The following is a 20,437-nucleotide window of genomic DNA, read 5'->3' on the forward strand; positions in this document are numbered from 1 at the left end:
AGGAAAGGACAATCATAATGTAAAGTGTGTAACCCCTAGGATAAGGCAAGAATGCAGCCCATTTGTGCTTAGATGTACCAGCAATTGCATATCTTCTAAAGGGAGTTCCAATTGTGTAAGAAATACTTTAGGGGCTAATTCCTCCCTCATCTACTGTAAGAAAATTCTATGTTGTTGTTATTAGGTTAGGATAATTTGTTTTGTGAAATCATGGATTTCTAGAACTGAAAATTGTGTACATAAATCCCAGTGATAAGAAGCTTGGCTTGAATATAAAACTTTTCTTGGGAGAACTCCAAAAAGATAGTTGAGTTACATGAACCCGAGTCTCTGTCTCTTCTTTTATGGAGGAGTGAAAGAAGAAGGGGCATGTCAGTAGCCAAATGCTTGGCCATACTCCGATCTTGGTATGCATAGTTATTCTATTGAGAGTGGAACTTTCTCAAAGAATGAAGCATTCTGTTTCACTAGGACCCATATTGCACTGCAATGCCTCCCCACAACTATCCCTGTGGATGTTTGTCAACCCAGTAAGCTTGATTCACTTGGTGCATTCATGGATTCACAATTTAGATGTGACTATTACATGGAAGAGAAAATCAATTGCATGTCCATTTATTTGAACAGTATATTCCTTCTTATATCTTACTTTACATCATTGTCCCTACCAAGTAATTTTTCCAAAACAGAATTTGAAAATGAAGTCTCTTATTGACTTTCTATTATTTTCTCTCTTCTACAAGTGGCTCATTCTACAACTGGATTTTTTAATTACTATGGTAGATCATATAGATCATGGAGAATATTTCTTAAACAAATTTAAAGGTAGAATTTTCTTCAGACTCAAATTTGGAAATTTTGTATCATTTAATCTAAAAGGAGATAAATAAGCTATAGGAGACAAGTTCTCATACAGTGAAGTCTTCAAACAAAAACATTCATTGTCTCGGTGAGATACAATCTAACAATGATTACTATAATAATTTATAGTATGCTAAATACTTTTTATACCTTAAAGTAGTGCACATGTTCCTGCCTTCCTCGGAGTTAACATAATAGAAGTGTAAGTTTTCAAAGAGAATTAGTTACTAGCATGCCCTAATAACATATGGAGCAAAAATTGGGAGAACCCCCTCTTTCCTTTTATCAAGTCCAACATGGTAAAGTTATTCTTTTAAGATAAAGATGTTGGGAAACCAAGAGTGAGGCAATGTGATCTCCTGGGAAAAGCACTACTAGAGGAGGAGCCAGCAATCCCGTAACCTGGCACCAGCCCAACGTTTCCTGAGTTGGTCACTCAGATGGTCATTTAATCACTGTAGGTCTCAATTCCCTCACCTGAACACCCTCCCAAAATTTTGTTATAAACCAAATCCTGCACTGTGCAGGGTAATAATAGCTGCCATTCATTGAGGGTTACTTATATCCTGATGTTACCAGGCTCCTTGTCTTTATCTTCTTTCAGTTGGAGGCAGTAGCTGTGTCTCACTCATGATTACATCCTAACAATTAGACATAGGCTTGCCACAGAGTAGATGTTCACCACAACATCTACCCAACAAATAAGTGTGCCAGGCACCTTCTTATTTCATTCAAACTTCACACAGACCTTGCAAGAGAAGGGCTCATTTCACAAATGAGAAAACGAAAGTTTAGAGGAGCTCAGAGAGGTTAAGTAAATCTCCTTCCAAGCTCACAGACAGAATATTCCTGGGTAGGGTTTGGAACTGTGCTTGATGTCTCCAAGGCCTGCTTTGCTTTCCCATGCTTCTTAAATTGTGAACTAGGCAGACTAAACACACAATCAGGGTAGCAGTGAATCAGAACAAACTACAGAGAGCAAGAAAAAGACAGAGTAGTATTTAGATTTGAATTATAAAGAGAGGTAGACACCATAATATTTTCAGTGCATAGGGCCTGTCAAAGACAGTGATAATTCATAGGTGGTGACGTTGCAGTTTCTTCAAGGGCTGTATTACATTGCTCAAGGGATGCAATATTTATCGCTATGCCTTAGAACCTCCAATAGCACCTGGTCTACTTTTGGGTACATTACTCAGGAGCTATGCAGTGTGCTTTCTCCATGACATGGGGCATTATCGTGCCTCCTTTAAGCTTCTGCGTAAAAATAGAAGTCTATTTGGCCAGACTGACTGGCTGCCAGATAGATGGCAAATATAGGGCAGATCAATATCATGTCTCATCTCCAGGAAGTTTATAATGTACCCCTCCACTCTTCAAGATCAAAGGAGGTATAATAGCTTGGACTTGGACCATTCATTGTTAATAGCTTTAATAAAAAATACTCCCTAGATAAGTGTTGTCTAACAGAAATATAATGTGAGCCACAAATGCCAGCCACATACATTGTTGTACATTTTCCAGTAACTACATTTAAAAAGTTTAAAATTGATAAATTTTTATAATGTACTTATTTAACTCAATATATTTAAAATATTATTTCATCATGTAATCAATGTAAAAAGTATTAATTAGATATTTTGCACTCATTTTTTCATACTGAATTTTTGATTCTAATATGCATTTTACACTTACATACATCTCAATCGAAATAGTCCCATTAAGTGTTCAATAGCTACATGTGGCTACTGGCTACTGCATTGTACCATGCAGCTCTGAAACACCGAGAGGTAGTAGAAGTGCATGCGGCCAGCTCCCTAGCTAGTGTAGAATACATCTGTGTTTATTATTACTCACAAGGCAGACCAAGCTTCTGAGAAGAGACCTTCATAGTTATTTTGCAAGGTCTGATAATTTTTTAAACTGGTAGAAAGAGTCTTCTTATTAAAGCAAGAAGTGGGGTGTTCCAGATATTCTCAACATGCACTTTGTATATAATTACTGAACACTGAACTCTACATGCAATAAAACCATCAACTTTTTTTGTAGGACAGAACTTCAGTCTGTCACTAGTTATGGAACTTTATGTGACTCAGTTCTCATCCTCAGCCTCAACTTCTTTATCTCCAAAATAGAATGTCTGGAGCATATAAGTAGTTCTTAGCCTTGGCTGCATATTACCATCACCTGGGGAACTTAAAAATCAATGCTCTGGTTTTATAACAGATAAATTGGATCTGTAGAGTGGGGACTGAGTGTTGATACTTGAAGATTTTTCTTGTATAATTCTAAAGCATGGCCAGGATTGAGAATTGCTTATTCAGTGCAAACCAAATGTGCTATAACTTTTGTGACAACAGAACTCATCTGCCCCCTAAAGTTGTCCTCATCTGTGCAGAGGAAAAGAAATATCAATCTCCCCTTTCAACCAGCCAATTAATGTGCTTTTTTGCAACAGATGATGATTTATAGACCTATATCAAGTAAATTTTAATACCAAAATATGGAATTAAGATCAGAAAATATTGTCCTATAAAATAGCCAATAAAAAGAATACACATGTATAGATGAAATCAGCCAGCCACAGAAATGATCACACAAATAATGACAATATTTCAAAGTTTTGCTGATGAGACTGGGTAGACAGAATGCTAAAAGATACCCCCCGGGATTACCATCTCTTGTTATTCAAACGCTAATCTAGGTACTGCTGTGAAGGAATTTTGCAGATGTAATTAAGATGGCTAAACAACTGGCTTTAAAATAGGAAGATGATCTTAGATTATCTATGTGAACTGATGTTATTACCTGAGCCTGTAAAAGAAGAACAAGATATGGTAGAAGGGGGAAGTCAGAGAGATGAGATACTTGAAAAGGAGTTGATCTTCTGTTGCTGGGAGGGGGCATACAGAAACCATGAGATGCAATGCAGTCAGCTTCTAGGAGCAAAAACTGGCTCCCAGCTAACAGCCAGCAAGGAAATGGAGAACACCGTCCAACAATGGCAAGGAACTCAGTTTGTGAAAACAACCGGAATAAGCTGGGAAGCAAATTTTTCCCTAGAGGCCCTAACGACACTGATTTCTGCCTTGCAAACTCTAAGCAAGAGCCTAGTTGGGACATGGTGTGCCCAGACTTCTCACATGTAGAACCAAGAGACAATAAATAGGTATTGTTTAAGCCACTTAGTTTGTGGCAATTTGTTATGGAAGCAATAGAAAATGACTACAGCCTCTAAGAGTCCATTATAGAGCTGAGATTGACCGTAAACATTAATCAGGAAGATAGTAACCCAGTCACCACTGAAACATGTCCAAATTGAGAGGGTCATTTTTTGCAGTGCCTAGCAATTTTACTCAGAAGGGACTTTAGAGACAATGTAGATCAATCAGTTAATAATTGATAAGGAAGTGTTGAAAAAATAGTAAATAATTTATGGATTGTCTCTTCCAACTACCTGGGACCAAAAAGAAATGTCCCAACACAGAGACAGGTACAGTAATTTCTCAAAGCTTGATGATGCTCTCCCCTAAGGTCATTCAGTTCCCTCTATTCCAACTCCACAGCTGTCAAATGACCTTCTGATTCTTGTTTTCTGGGTTCACTATCTTTCTGAAAATTGAACACAATAATCAGACGAAATGAAACTGCTTGACAGTGCAACAGAGAACAAACAAATATACTGGCATACTGGTGTATTGGCCCATCTCTTGAGTTTGGCTAAGATAGAGTTTAGCCCCTAGAGTCTAATCACCTCTGGATCAAGTGATGCAATTTATTTATTTATTTTCATTTTTTGAACATGTAAACCAGCATAAGATGATCCCAGGGAAAGTGAGAAACACTGAAAGATCCTATCTCTGTAGTGTGCTAGCCTTGTTTTCCATCTTAACCTCAGGTCAAACCAGGAAACCTAACAGGCAATGTGTTAATAGGAAAGTAACAGCCAAGGTCAAAGTCTACAACAGACTAGGGTAGGAGAAAAATAAAGAAAGGAGCATGTATTTATGGAGGAAAAGATGATGTGGAAGTGGGAAGGCTGTCTGTCTTTGTAACATGCCTTTGCAAATCTTGGCTCAGAAGAGCTTGTCTTTAGTCCTCCTGAATTAAGAGTTCAGTTCCCAGGAGGCTTATGTTTACTTTCCTATGGGACCACCACAGAATAACTCAGAAAATTATAATTCAATGACCTGGCCATGTTTCTCCTAAATCAGTTGGCTGGCTGAAGAGGTTTGAAATCAGAAGCCGGAGCCACTATGGATTCATAGAAACTGTCCACCTACCAGGAAGTCAAAACGACAAACACATTTTTCATACAGTCTACTTAAGTGAAATCAGTTTTCACATCTTGTAAAACACTACCAAACCATTCATGCTCCCCTCATTGAAAAGTTATATGAATAACATTTTAACTTTCCAACTACTTGTGATCATGTTGCTAGTTAAAACTTTACTCTCAAATGAGGAAGAAAACTAGGGCACTTTACATGTAGCATCATCATCAAAATGCTAAAGAACCAAACGACATGTGATTCAGACATACAGGAATAATACATTGGATGCCCACAGGTACCTAAAATAACCTCTGTCCAAATTAAAGTCAGCATTTCCTTCCTGCCTCTGATCCCTACATAATGACCATGCAGGTTCATTTCTTCTATTTCGTATCTTGCTTAATGAGATCAGGGTTCACCAGTTGGTTTCTCCATCCCTTCTTACATTTAACTTGTCACCATGAGGGGCGATTCTACCTCTGTATTCTCTCTGGAATGTAGTACCTTCTCCTTGAGTCTCAGTCTCCTACCTTTTCTCCTCTCCAGACTTTCAACAGCCTTCTTTATGGTCAAGCTTCCTTTACTTTCAAGGCTACTGTTAGACAAATCAGAAATTTACTTACCCTTCAAAGTCACGTTCAAATATCACTATTCCATGAAGCCTTCCATACTTCCCACCAAGACTTAGCTGTTAACTCCTCTGTGCCTACATTGTTTTGTTTTGTTTTTTTTAACTTTTACTATAAAATATTCCACAATACCCAGATCACGAGATCACGAGCCCCTGTGGGTGGAACGGATGAGTTCTTGGTGCCTGTGTTGCTGTTCGCAAAGTTCCTCAGGACAAGACACAGACCTACTGCATCAATTTATAATCCCAACTCTGCCTTCAACCACCAAAGTCCTGGGCTGTATTTGATAAGTAAGCAGAAAAGTGTTACATGTTTGCGTGCAGGAGGGGTGCTGTCAGTAGACATGATGTCAGCCAGAGACTAGAAGTTCTCTTTCCACCTTAGAAACATCCAGACCACCATCTAGCTGTCATTTCTGGACCTTTAGAAGTGAGTTTTGGTAAAAGAGGAAAGAAAGCATTAGAAATTGAGCCTCATGCTAAACTTTGGGCAGAAGAACATAACCTGAGGGTGCTGAGTGTTGGTGCAAGAGAATTTCAGGAAGGTATGTAAGGTGACAATAACATGAAAATTCTGCCTAGACTCCACCTGAACAGCTGCTATGTCAAATAAAGGCTGAACACGGGCCCCTTTGTCAGCTGGCAGAACTCAGCTTCCCACAGTTCAGCCTCTCCCATTGGTGCCTACCCTCAATCTCCTTAGCATCCTCATCCAAACTCCTCTCTACTTTTGCAGGAGGAACAGGCAGAAAAATTCAAGAGGATAAAAAGGGAAAAAACGGAGCAACTGAGATGTGTGAAGTGGTTCCTGCTTCCCTTTTGTCATCAGCTCAGGAGAGAACACCAATCACAATTGTTTTTCCTCAGAAAATTATTTTACATGTTCCCTAGAGTAGATTCTTTAAGACATAACTGTACTTCTGGCTGACATCAATTGAAGATAAATGGCTTTCCTATTTCTCTATGAATCAGAATGTCTAGAAGCCTAGGGTTAGTGGTGATGGGGTCCAGGGGAACATTTGGGGAGGCAGAATCACAATGATGGAAGCTGGGGGTGGACACTGCCCCAAGGGCAGTGTTAGTCTAAAGGTTTCATTTTACAAATGAGGTAAGTTAAGCCCAGAGAGGTGAAGTAATGTGTCTAAGGCCCACGGCTGGTGCAGGCCAAGCTGGGAGCAGCATCAGGTCTACTGTGCCCAGTCCAGTGGGCTTTTTCAGTATTTCATGTTGTCTTCAGACTGTATTTTCAAGAAGCACTTGAAGTAGCAAGAAGACACACTTACCGCGGGCTCAAATGTGCTGTCATAGTTAATATCATTGATCATCAGGCAGACAGTACAAACAAATCATAACAAGTGCGGGCACAAGGCGACCCAGCTCTTTAGCCTTCCCCACCTGGCTGGTTACTCGCCCAGCCTCTCTGAATGAGGCTGAGTTCTCCTTTCTACTTTCTTTAAAGCAGTCCAAGAGCCCTGGAGTAATAAAATAAAGGAATTTACTCAAAACTAGCCCTGACATCTGAACTAAACTGGGCCTAAATTTCTGAAAATCATTCTAGTTAGAATCTTGCAAAAATCTATTCTTCACACTGACATCACAGTGATTTTCTTAAATTGTCAATTTATAGCCTCTGTTTCAAACTCCCCAGCACAAATTATAAACTTTTAGAGAGGTACATCCAGCCATGTGTGATCTGATCTGGCCTCTTCCTACATTTCCATTCACATCTTCCACCATTTCCACAAACCTCCCCTTTCTTCTGTCCACAAAGGAGTCTTCTTAGAAGGTTCCAGCCTATTCACACCTCTGGCCCTGCTGCCTCTTATCCTCTTCTCACTTAATCCATTTTTGCTACTCATTCCCCTAAACCTCCTCCCTCAAGGACAGTTCAACTTAGAAGCACCTTAGCAACAACCCCACTCCCAGGTGAAGTCAGGTGCCTCTCCTCTCTCCTTCTCTTATAGCCTTGACAAACCTCTATTACAGCACCAAAAGGAATCAATGATATTCTCATCTCTCTTCGGTGGGTCATCTTTATATTCCACACTACCTAGCACAACCAGTTTTAAACAAATTGTTGAAGAAATGAAGAGAGGTCCATGGACACGATTTTAAAAGTGGTATTTAGAAGAGGTGAGAGCATGTCCTTCTGTTGAAAGTTCATCTGAATGGTTTCCATTGAGATAGAATAAGCGGTGTTTCCCATCACATCAGGCATGTTGAGATGGTTTTAATTAGGCATGCAGTAAGAAAACCAAAGCATCAGAGTTAATCTGCAAAGAGGTATAGCAAGAAGCAAAAGGAGACAAAGCCTTCTTCTCTTTCCGTCAAAGTACTGACCATCTCTGAGACTAAAGATGCAAAACAAACGTGCAATTGTGGTATCACTTCTTCTTCATAATAGTTTCCTTAATGTAAACTATTGAAATTTAACATGTGGAACAGAATTAAAACCCTTATGTATTTCCTGAGTGCAAATTACCACCTCTGTTGACTTTCTCAAAATTTATCTGCTCTTCAAATGCTCAGAAAACTAGTTCTTCCTTCAGAGAACAACCTTTAAAAACCCAAATTATATCTCGATGGTGACCAGACAAGGAGGAAGGCAGCCAAAGGCTTTCTTTGCCTAATAAGAATACTTTATAAATCTAGCACACACAAAAAGAAGTTTCGCTTACAGTAGGAAGGAAAAGGGCAGAGAAGTCAGGGGAAGAGAGAACAATGAGAAATTAACCCAGAAGAGGGAAGAACGAAGTGGGAGGAGAAAGAAAAACATCTGGCCTAAGCCACATTGAAGATTTATATCTAAAAAATGCAAAAGTAAGTAGAAAAAAAAATCCTGATTATCAGTCTTTTAATCAAACAATAAATAACAGTTAGGGAATACTAACCAACAGTCCGGCAGATATTGCTGAAATAGAGGCTGGGTTTCGTATTGTTTCCTCCAGGCTTTATATCAAGAACCTTTTAAATTTCCTTTTTCATTCACTCATGTATGCAAGCAGATCACATCACACTGATTTGGTTAAAATCTGGCAGAGAGGGAGGGGTTGGAAGTTTCTTGGTCACCACTTGGCATGTATTAATCGCTAACTTCTTGGTCTTTCTGCTTTGATATGTAAACCTTCACAAAATCCCTCCAAAATCAGTCATTCTCAATCTTTCTCTCTCATGCACGCACACACATATATCTAGTACCAGAAGAGTAAATTAAATTACACCAGATCATTGCCTCATATAACAAATCCCCTGACCTTTGCCCAGGACATCTCTATGCTCTGCCTGCTGAAGTGAAGGCCAGGCCTGGGCTGGAGTCTCATGAGGCCTATTACAATGAAGGCAGCCAAATCAGCTGAGAAGAGGGCTAAGCATTAGTACTCAACAAAAGCTCTGATTTAGATGGGTTGAAAGCAGTGATAGATTATCTGAATCTGGTCCTTTCCCTTCTCAAAGGAGTGCAAGAACAAAGGCATAAGTGGCCATCTGTTGTGCTTACTGCTACCTCACTAAAGTATCTCAAGTGCCAGAAGATAGCACATTGTACATTTTATAAATGAAGAAATTAATGAATAAATGAATTCTAAAACATCAGTGCTCATCAGAAATCCTAGCATACTTAATTTCATTGTAAACGTTTAACCATTTTCAGCAGTATAAAGTAGTTGATTAGAAAACCCCTAGAAAACTGGAATTCCTGAATATTAATTTAGTCCCCTCATCCTAGCCCTTCAAAGTCCTAATCAACTAAGTACATTTTGATCAATTGGGCAGAAGAACACAGCACTTAGAAAATGTAATTTAGGTTTTTTTTTTTTATTACCTTCTAATAGAGGGAAATAGGCCTCTTTTAGAAAGGGCTCACAAGTCAACCAAAAGGTACAAACTACTAAACATTTAGTGAATTACATACTTGAGTGACATAAAAAAAAACAAACCTAAAAGAACTGCTTTCTAGCTCTGGAACTTTGCCATAGTTCTTGTAGCTGCTCACACAGAACAATCATGACGATTCCCATCATCGAGTGTGGAGTGAGTTGCAATACACACAAGACTGTGTGACTCATTTTCCTGTGTGTGAGCAACAGTTCTGTCCACACTGTCAACACAAGAAGACTGTTGATGATTTATGACTGCTTCCAGAATTAGTCGGGCCTTTAGCTGATTACTGGACTCCTGCCTGGCTTGCTTTCCCATGTTTATGTGCAATAAACCATTCTGTGACATGTGATACATACAAACCCTTTAAGATGAGAAACACTCAGAGGGGGAAATTCATTTAAACGGTTCAGTTAACAATGACTAGGTTTGAGAATTTCACTGATGGTGAATTTGTGGCTAATATGTTTTGAAATCTTATTTTGAATGTGTAGAAACCACCTATCTGACAAATACCTCTAAAGCGCATTTCTAAAACTAAACTTAGTGGTCCATAAACGCCTGATCTCCAGAATTTGCAGTATAAATCAGAAACCTAGGAGTTACCTGGAGGTCTTTCCTTCCTCATTTGCCCCTGTTTCATCTTTTGAAGTTATTTCTTCTGTATCTTTTGGGTCCATTCCATCCCCCTTTATCCTCACTATTGTTACTAGCCACCATTTCTCACTTGGATTTGAAAATGGCCTCTTAACACCCAGACAAGTTCTCTCTAATCCATTTCTCTCTCTCTCTCTTTCAGTCTCTCTCTCACACACACAAATATGCTTTGAAACATAGTTACCGTCATGGCATCCCTCTGCATAAAACATTTAAATGACTTTCCTTGCTCATGGAATTAATATCACAATCCATGACTTGGACTAACTAATATTTATTAGTTATCCCCAATTTTCACTCTTCCCACTTTCAATTAGTAATAGAACCCAGTTAAAGGCATTTCTCAGCCAACCTTGCAGCTAAGTGTGGTCACATGACTAGGTTCTGGTGAGCAGGACTTGAATGGAAGTGGCATATGCATTCTTCAAGGCAATGAGCAACCCCTCCACTTCTCCTCCTTCACCCTGCTGGCTTGGATGCTGATGGGCTGGATCACTGAACACATTGTTGAGGGCTACCTAGACTTGTGGGACATGTCTGAGACTCACTATGATTCTGGATTCCATACAATGAAGGGTTATAAAAATACAAAGGGCCAGTTAGTCAGTGGTTTTGTCACCAGCCAACCTAGATCTTTCTAATTTGTCCTTGAATGATAGTTTTTTTTACCTCATTTGTCAGGCTCAATTGAAAGAGTAATGGGAAAGAGTAATCGCACAGCCTTGTGTAAAAACATACGCTGAGATTTTTTCTTGATACCCATAAAGAAAAGAAAATGTACCTGAACACATGGCATTCTGATATGGCTTTTTAATGAACTTTAGAAGGTACTGCTTCCTCATCTAAGACAGCTATAAATCCTATTAGTGTGCTGAAGCTGGAAGTATTTGGAACAGTCAGAACCCGTGAATAGTTTTATTTGGGGGTAATTATTAAGGTCCACATAAATGCACATCTTTGTCACATAGAGGTTGTCTTTTTTGGTTTAATAAAAAATAGGTGACACGCTAAGCCATGTTACCTCAAATCAAATTCCCAAACCCCAAGTTATTAGGGGCCTTATCAGATTTTACAAAATAACGGTCATACTAAGGAAAGTGAAGGACGTTGGGAAAAGGAGCCTGAACTATATCTTTGCAGGTTTGTACTCAAACCACAAACAAGTTTTACACAAAGCAATGTACTCTGAGATGGTGTTTGTTAAGACAAACATGAAGATTTTGGCTTCAAATGGAATCTTAATCACAGACACTTCATATTTACATCAAGAAGATGAGCTAAATCAAGAATAGGGGTACATGATATCTGCTTGCAAGATGATCATTTTCCACAGAGCTAATTTTGATATTTTTTCTGATTATAAATGCATAGTACTTGCTTGTGTAGAAATCTGTTCAGGACTAATATAGTATAAAATAAATTCTGCATTCCTTTTTTGTCTCTAATAAAATATCTAAAGAAAATGGAAAACAAACTCCATATAAAAAGTTGTCTCTTTTATTATTTATTATTTTTTTTTCATTTAACATTAGAGACTCTCAAGTACTTGCCAATTATATTGCCCTATGTTCTAGGAAATGCAGCTTTTAGCAATTCTTTGTTCATTCAAATTAACTCACCTTAGCTCAGTTAATATTAATTGAGTAGATTGACAATGAAGTCCTAATACCAAAGGCTGACCAATAGAAAATGCTTGAAATCAGACATTGAGTGATACAGGCAGGTTCTATAAGCTTGGACAAATTGCAAGGGAGTGGACAGGGAGCTTGAGGACATCACAAAAGAATCCACAAGGACCCGTGATGTATTGAGAGAGAGATACATGAGAATGGCTGGACATAGTAGAACAAATCTGATATCATTACAGTAAATCCCCATTATATGGAAACATTATCTTTCTTGCTGGCTAAAGAAACATAGTACCCCTCCAACTACCCCCAAACAAAAACAACATAAAAAATTGTGAATATGAAATTTAATTCATATGCCATCATATGCCTTTTACAGGCCATTCAGATTGGTACTTTTCAAACTATGAGCCATAAACTATTCTTAGTTGGTAGGATCAGTTTAGTGGGTCAAAGCCAGCTTTGTTTATTGGCTTGTTTAAATGAATGGAATGGATTGAACAGTTTTCTTACATGGAAATTTTGGATGCATGGGCATGTCTGTTGGGTTATTTTGTAGACCCAATATTTTCTTAAGAGTGAGTAACAGTGGAAACAAGGGTGGGTCACGGATATAGATTGCTTCTAGTTTTTCAATATTATCAGTAATGTTACAATAAACGTCTCTTGGAAGGTGGGGGGAAATTTGGTTTGTTATTTCCATTTACTGTCCAATGGTTGATTCAGAGAAGCAATATTGCTGCATGGAAGGGTAGGATGTTTATGAGATTTTTCATAGATATCACCCTATTGCCTTCAAACTGCCCTAATTTAGACTCAAACTAGACAAGGAGAGAATTTCAATTGCACTATTAGAATTGTCAGCAAAATGTTATTTTCCTCCTGTTGCCACTAATTTAATGGATAAAAATGATCTGCCATTTTTTGACATTTATTTGGGAATTAGTGAGGCTGAATATTCTTTGGAACATTTACTGTGAATTATCTAAGTATGTCCTCCTACATTTTCTGGATTCCCTTTTTTCTTTCTGCTTTTTATACATATCTTTTTAAGGAAAGCTTCCTCACTATTCTTTAGGGATGAAGGAATAGCAGGAAAAGAAAAAGGGAAAGATCATTTTAATCAGCTTGATTTTTGCCAAGGTGCCTTTAGGCTTTTATGCTTCCCTAGGTTTTGAGACCTGCTGCCTGATAAGGTATATTAACCTTAAAAATAACTTTAAAGAATAACCAATGCCAGAACAGCTGGTCAACGTGGCACTGCAAAGTTGTACTTTGAACTTCTTCTTCTGTGCCAAACACTGCAATATTTTTTTTTTCAATTAAGACAGATGTACTGAAAAATTTAAAAGAGCAGTTAGAGCCCTGGAGGACAGATTCAGAAGCTCTAACACACATATGATGGGAATTCCAGAAAGATAGGAGTTAATTCACCTGCAAAGAATCAGTTTTAGAAAAGGTTATTACTGATAATTTTATAAAATCCAAAAATTGAGTTTGCAGATTAAAAGTCCACAGTAATCACTGAGGTAAAGTATAATAAAAAGTAGATCTATCATATGGCATGGAGATACAGAAAAATCTTTAAAAGTACTTAAAATAGGAGGCAGATTACCTGCTAATGACCCAAATGGACTGGTGAAGGATTTTTCTTTAGTGACAATAGATGCCAGAACACAAATAAACTTTAAAAGTGTTAGAGAAAGAGCCATCAATTCAGAATTTAGTATCCAACTAACCTGTCACTAAAGACTCCGTGTATATGTGTGTCAGCACACATGAAAACTAACAGTTTACTACCAAAAGACTCTTATTAAATAATACCTAAAAAAGGGAAATGCAAATTAAAACCATAATGATATGCCACCTTATCCTAGCCAGAATGGCCATTACAAAAAGACAGACAAACAAACAAAAACAATAAACAAACAATAAATGTTAGCGTAGTTGTGGCAAAAAGGGATTGCTTTATATACTGCTGGTAGTGATGTAAATTAGTACAACTTCTATGGAAAACAATATAGAAATTGCTCAAATAACTAAAAGTAGATCTACCATTCAATCCAGCAATCCCACTACTGGGTATCTACCTAAAGGAAAATAAGTCATTATGTCAAAAAGATACCTGCTCATGTATGTTTATCACAGCACAGTTCACAATTGCAAAGATATAGAAACAATTTAATTGCCCATCAACCAATGAGTGGATAAATAAAATGTGGTACATATACACCATGGAACACTACTCAGCCATTAAAGAGGAGGAAATAACACATTTTGCAGCAACTTGGATGGAACTGGAGGCCATTATTCTAAAAGTAGTCACTCAGAAATGGAAAATCAAATACCATTAAGTTCTTGTTCACATGTGGGAGCTAAGCTATGGATACACAAAGGCATACAGAGTGATATAATGGACACTGGAGACTGAGGAGGGGGTAGGGGGTCTGGGGGATAAAAATGTGTATATTGGGTACAATGTACACTACTCGGGTGATGGATTAACTAAAATCTCAGACTTCCTCACCACCACACAACTCAAACATGTAACTAAAAATCACTTGTACCCCAAAATGATTGAAATAGAAATACACATACATAAAATTTTTAAAAATACCTAAAGGAGCTATTTTGGAAAGAAGACAAGAATCACCTTAAATGTGTGCTAAAATTCTCTCCTTTTAAAAAAAGAGGAAAAGATCTTTTCTCCTATTTCAGTTACTGCCCATGAAGTTACTGACCCATTTCTCTGCTCCCCTCTAAATCAAAACTTCTTGAAGAAATTGTCTTACACTCCTGTCTTTAATCCCTCTTTGCCCAATTTCTTAAACTTATTCAAATCAGGCTTTAATCTCCACTACACCGATGGAATAGTTTTTGCTCTAGTCACCAATGACTTCCACGTTGCGGCAAATTCCTAATCATCTTATGTAACCTATGACTAACACTTGCCACAATGGATCACTCCCCTTTCTTTGACACACTATCTCAATTTTGTATCTGAAACACTATTCTCCATTGATTCTTCCACATCAGTAAGTACTTCGTCTTGTTCAACTTCACTGTGTTCTCTTCATTTTCCAAACCATTTAGCACTGAAATATCACCAGAAATTATCTTCCTCTCCTCTTTTCTCTATGATTTTTTCCTAGATTATCTCATTTGGCATCATGACACTAATGCCATATATATGATGATGTTGTCCAAATCATAACTTTAATTCAGATCTCTTTCTTGAACTACAGGCTTATATGTCCAGTTGACTATTTAGTAATTTCTTTGAATGTTTGATAGGCATCTCAAACTTATAAATCCCATGACCACACTTTCAATTTTATCTCCTAATCTACTCATTCAAGAGTGTAGGCCATTTCAGTAAATATCACCTTCACCTTTTCAGATTCTCAGGTCTTTTCTCTATTCTTTCAATGATACCCCATAACTAATACTGCATCAACGAATTCTCTCAGACATACCTTCAAATTACATCCAGAATGTAGTGACTTCTTACAATCTCCATCTTTTTCTCCCTCAATCAAGCCACCAACATTTATCTGGATTATTATAACAGTTTCTTAATGGCCTATCTGCTTTTGCTTTTGAATCTCCTTATTCCCAACACCCAAATTGGTCTCGCTAAAATAAGAACATGTTACTGTTTTTTTTTTTCAGGATCTTGTCATGGCATCCTATATCACTTAGAGTAAATAACAAAGTATTTACAGTGATCTGAAAGTCCTATATGATTTTTTTCCCAACCGCACTCTCACCCACTCTCTCTGCCTCCATTTACTGCTGCTATGTTCTTGCTCATTCTTCTCCAACAGAACTGGCCTCTTTGATTTTCCTTGAAGGCCTTAACCAGTATATGCTATTCCCTCTCCTTGGGATACTTTTCTCCCAGAATTCCTTCAAGTATGCATTCAAATGTCACCCATCTGTGAGCTCTTGCCTGACAACCTAGAGAAATAACAATCCTTATACTACTTAATTTTTCTCCATGACACTTATTTTTGATATATATTTACTTGTTTACTTGTTTATCATCTCCAGTCTCTAACTAGATTGTCAACTATATGAGTTCAGAGATGATTTTGCTGACTCCAGTCATGTACAACTTATAGCAGGCCAATAGAAGGCATGCAATAAGAATTTATTAGATGGATAAACTAATGGTGAGAAAAAAGTAAAATGTGGTTGATAATTCAACTAGATATTGCTTGTAAAAAACAACATGGAATGGATTTCCTGTAGATCCAAAGATGAAAATAAATTCTAGACAACAAAAACAAGGAAAATAGTAGAGACTGTCTCAAAGGATAATTGAAATATGCTAGATCTGCTTTATTTTAGAGAAAAATAGATAATGTATGAAAAGTGGGAACACTGATATTGGTTGTTGTGGGAGTGGGTAGTCTGACTGGGGGAAATGCAAAAGGACATGGGCATGGATTGAGCATGGGCAATGTAGTTTGTGGTTGTTGCAGCCTTCTGCTGCATTAAGAAACAACTGCAGGGCAGCAGGGAGCAGGGGCGGTGGTGGCAGGGGAGTGGGGAAGGAGGCAGGACTCAATGCTAGGGAGGGCTGGGAAGAGCATATTCTATATTCTACCAGAGAGCCCAGGAAGTGAAACTCAGCCTGATTATAACTTTTAGAAAAGTGACAGGCCTCCCATAGGTTAGAAACAAAAGAAAGAAATGTTTTAAGCTTATGTTCTGTGAATGTTTTCATTCTCAATAGGTAGAAAATGGACAATCCTTATTCTTAGATGATTACTATATTTGAAACAAGTAGGTTTATGTTCTGTGAATGTTTTCATTCTCAACAGGTAGAAAATGAACAATACTTATTCCTAGATAATTACTATATTTGAAACAAGGTGAAATAAAAACCTTTGAATTTTTAACTTCTCAAAAAAATTTTTGGAAAATCAATACCTATATAAAGCAAATTTACTAGATGTTCCAGAAGAGAGATAAGGAGAGGAAAAAAGACACGGAGAAAGAGAGAGAGGGAGAGAAAAACAGAAAGAGAAAGAGAAAGAAAGAGAGAATACAGTAACACATCCCATTCATGTAAGATTAAGATTAAGAATGTAAGGACAGGCAGATCTATCAATATGATCTACTACATTAATAACTTAAAAGTGGGAACCAAATGATTATTCTAATATGCAGAAAAACTATTATTTATAGACTAATACTTGTGATAAACTCTCTTAATAAACTAGAAATAGCAGTTTTCTTAATCTCACAAAAATAAGTCAGCCAAAAACCTATACAAACCTAACAGCATACTTAAAGTGAACTTTTGAAGAATTCTCACTGTTATTCAGTATAAAGTAAAAATGTCTAGCGTAAACATATAGTACTTACACAATAGGATATCTTGTTGGGATAGAAAATTTTAAATCGAGAGAACAAAAAGACATTCTAGCAAAGACCAAAGCATTTATGGGACCTTAATTTACAACAGAGGAGGCATTACAGAACAATAAAAAAAGAATGTGTTACTCAGTAAATGTTGTTAGGATTATCATATTAAAAAATAGATCTAGACTGCAAGAATGAACCAGGAAGTCCGAGAGGACCCAAAGACCCTCTGAAAGAAGTGGGCTGCTCCTGCAGGACACAGAAGACACACCAAATACCGTGCTGGTATCCATGGCTGAGAGACCCATAGACAGTTCACACCACAGGACTCTGTGCAGATAACCCCCAGTATCAGCTCAGAACCAAGTAGACTTGTTGGGTGGCTAGACCCAGAAGAAAGATAACAATGGCTTCAGCTCAGCTCACAGGAAACCACATCCATAGGAAAACAGGGAAAGTACTACATCAAGGGAATACCCCATGGGACAAAAGAAATCTGAACAACAGCCTTCAGCCCTGGACCTTCCCTCTGACAGTCTACCCAAATGAGAAGGAAGCAGAAAACCAACTCTGGTAATATGACAAAACAAGGAAATTTAACATCTCCTAAAAATCACACTAGTCAACCAGCAGTGAATCCAAACGAAGAAAAGAATCCCTGATTTACCTGAAAAAGAATTCAGGAAGATAGTTATTAAGCTAGTCAGGGAGGCACAGGAGAAAGACAAAGCCCAATGCAATGAAATGCAAAAAATGTTATAAGAGGTGAAAGGAGAAATATTCAAGGAAATAGATAACATAAAGAAAAACAATCAAAACTTCAGGAAACATTGGATAAACTTATGGAAATACAAAATGCTCTAACAGTCTTAGCAACAGTATTGAACAAGTATATGCAGAGTCGAAGACAAAATCTTTGAATTAACCCAATCCAACAAAGACAAAAAATAAGAAATTATAAACAAAACTTCTAAGAAATCTGGGATTATGTTAAATGACCAAACTTCTCAAGGATAATTAGTGTTCCTGAGGAAGAAGAGAAATCTAAAAGTTTGGGAAACATATTTGAGGAAATAATTGAGGAAAACTTCCCCAGCCTTGCCAGAGACCTAGACATCTAAATACAAAAAATTCAAAGAATATGTGGAAAATTCATCACAAAAAGATCATCACCTAGGCACATTGTCATCACGTTATCTAAAGTTAAGACAAAAGAAAGAATCTTAAGAGCTGTGAGACAAAAGCACTGGGTAACCTATAAAGGAAACCTATCAGATTAACAGCAGATTTTTCAGCAGAAACCCTATAAGATAGAAAAGATTGAGCCCCTATCTTCAGCCTCCTCAAACAAAACAATTATTGGCCAAAACTTTTGTATTCAGCAAAACTAAGCATCATATATGAAGAAAAGATACAGTCGTTTTCAGACAAATGCTGAGATAGTTTGCCACTACCAAGCCAGCTCTACAAGAGCTGCTAAAAGTAGCTCTAAATCTTGAACCAAATCCTGGAATCACATCAGAACAGAACCTCTTTAAAGCATAAATCGCACAGGACCTATAAAACAAAAATACAAGTTAAAAATCAAAAACAAAAAACAAACAAAAAAGTACACTGGGAGCAAATAGCATCATGAATGCAGCAGTACCACACATCTCATACTGACATTGAATGTAAATGACCTAAATGCTCCACTTAAAAGATACAGCACTGCAGAAGGGATAAAAACTCACCAACCAACTATCTGCTGCCTTCAGGAGACTCACCTAACGCATAAGGACTCACATAAACTTAAAGTAAAGGGGTGGAAAAAGGCATTTCATGCAAATGGACACCAAAAGCCAGCAGGAGTAGCTTTTCTTATATCAGACAAAACAACCTTTAAAGCAACAGCAGTTAAAAGAGACAAAGAGCAACATTATATAATGATAAAAAGCCTTGTCCAACAGGAAAATATCATAATCCTAAACATATGCACCTAACACTGGAGCTCCCATATTTATAAAACAATTACTAATAGACCTAAGAAATGAGACAGACAGCAATGCAATAATAGTGGGGACTTTAATATTCCACTGACAGCACTAGGCACGTTGTCCAGACAGAAAGTCAACAAAGAAACAATAGAAGTGGACTTAATAGATATATACAGAACATTTCGTCCAACAACCACAGAATACACATTTTATATTAACAGCATATGGAACTTTTTCCAAGATAGGCCATATGATAGGCCATAAAAAAAGCCTCAAAAAATTTAAGAAATTGAAATTATTTCACACATTCTCTCAGGCCACAATGGAATAAACCTGGAAATCAACTCCAGAAGAAACCTTCAAAACCATGCAAACACACAGAAACTAAATAAGCTACTCCTGAACAAGTATTGGGTCAAAAATGAAATCAAGATGGTAATTAAAAAATCCTTTGAACAGAACAACAATGATACAACCTATCAAAACCTCTGAGAGACAACAAAGGTGATGCTAAAAGTTTGTAACCCTAAATGGCTACATCAAAAAGACTGAAAGAGCACAAACTGACATTCTAAGTTCACACCTCAAGGAACTAGGGAAACAAGGGACAAACCAAACTCAAATCCAGGAGAAGAAAGGAAATAACCGAGAACAGAGAAGAACTATATAAAATTAAAAGAAAAAAAAATACAAAAGATAAAACAAAAAGCTGGTTATTTTAAAAGATTAATAAAATTGGCAAACCATTAGCAAGATTAACCAAGAATAGAAGAGAGAAAATCCAAATAACCTCATTAAGAAACAAAATGGGAGATATTACCACTGAAATACGAAATATCATTCAAGAGTACTATGGAAACCTTTATGCATATAAACTAGAACACCTAGAAGAGATGGATAAATTCTTGGAAAAGCCCAATCCTTCTAGCTTAAATCAGGAAGAGTTAGATACCCTGAGCAGACCAATAGTAAGCAGGTAAACTGAAATGGTAACTAAAGAATTACCAACAAAAAAAAGTCCAGAACCAGAAGGATTCACAGAAGAATTCCACCAGAAATTCAAAGAAGAATTGGTACTAATGCTTTCGATGCTATTCCATAGAATAAAGAGGGAACTCTCCAAATTCATTCTATGAAGCCAGCATCATCATCCTAATACCA

General features: G+C 37.3%; 1 protein-coding gene across 2 annotated transcripts in view; it reads right to left on the reverse strand.

The window, feature by feature from the left end:
• Nucleotides 1-20,437, reverse strand: part of GHR (growth hormone receptor) — a 300,742-nt gene that overhangs the window by 183,253 nt on the left and 97,052 nt on the right. The window contains exon 1 of one of the 2 annotated variants that reach the window (XM_032278847.1): nucleotides 8,658-11,750. The exons of the other annotated variant lie outside the window; for it this stretch is intronic. The gene's annotated coding sequence lies outside the window, so the exon portion shown is untranslated. Of the gene's footprint in view, nucleotides 1-8,657; nucleotides 11,751-20,437 lie in introns of those variants that run through there. 2 annotated transcript variants of the gene reach the window in all.

The sequence above is a fragment of the Sapajus apella genome, unplaced genomic scaffold (assembly GCF_009761245.1).
Source record: "Sapajus apella isolate SASKATOON/1434 unplaced genomic scaffold, GSC_monkey_1.0 scaffold11, whole genome shotgun sequence".
Classification (NCBI taxonomy): domain Eukaryota; kingdom Metazoa; phylum Chordata; class Mammalia; order Primates; family Cebidae; genus Sapajus; species Sapajus apella.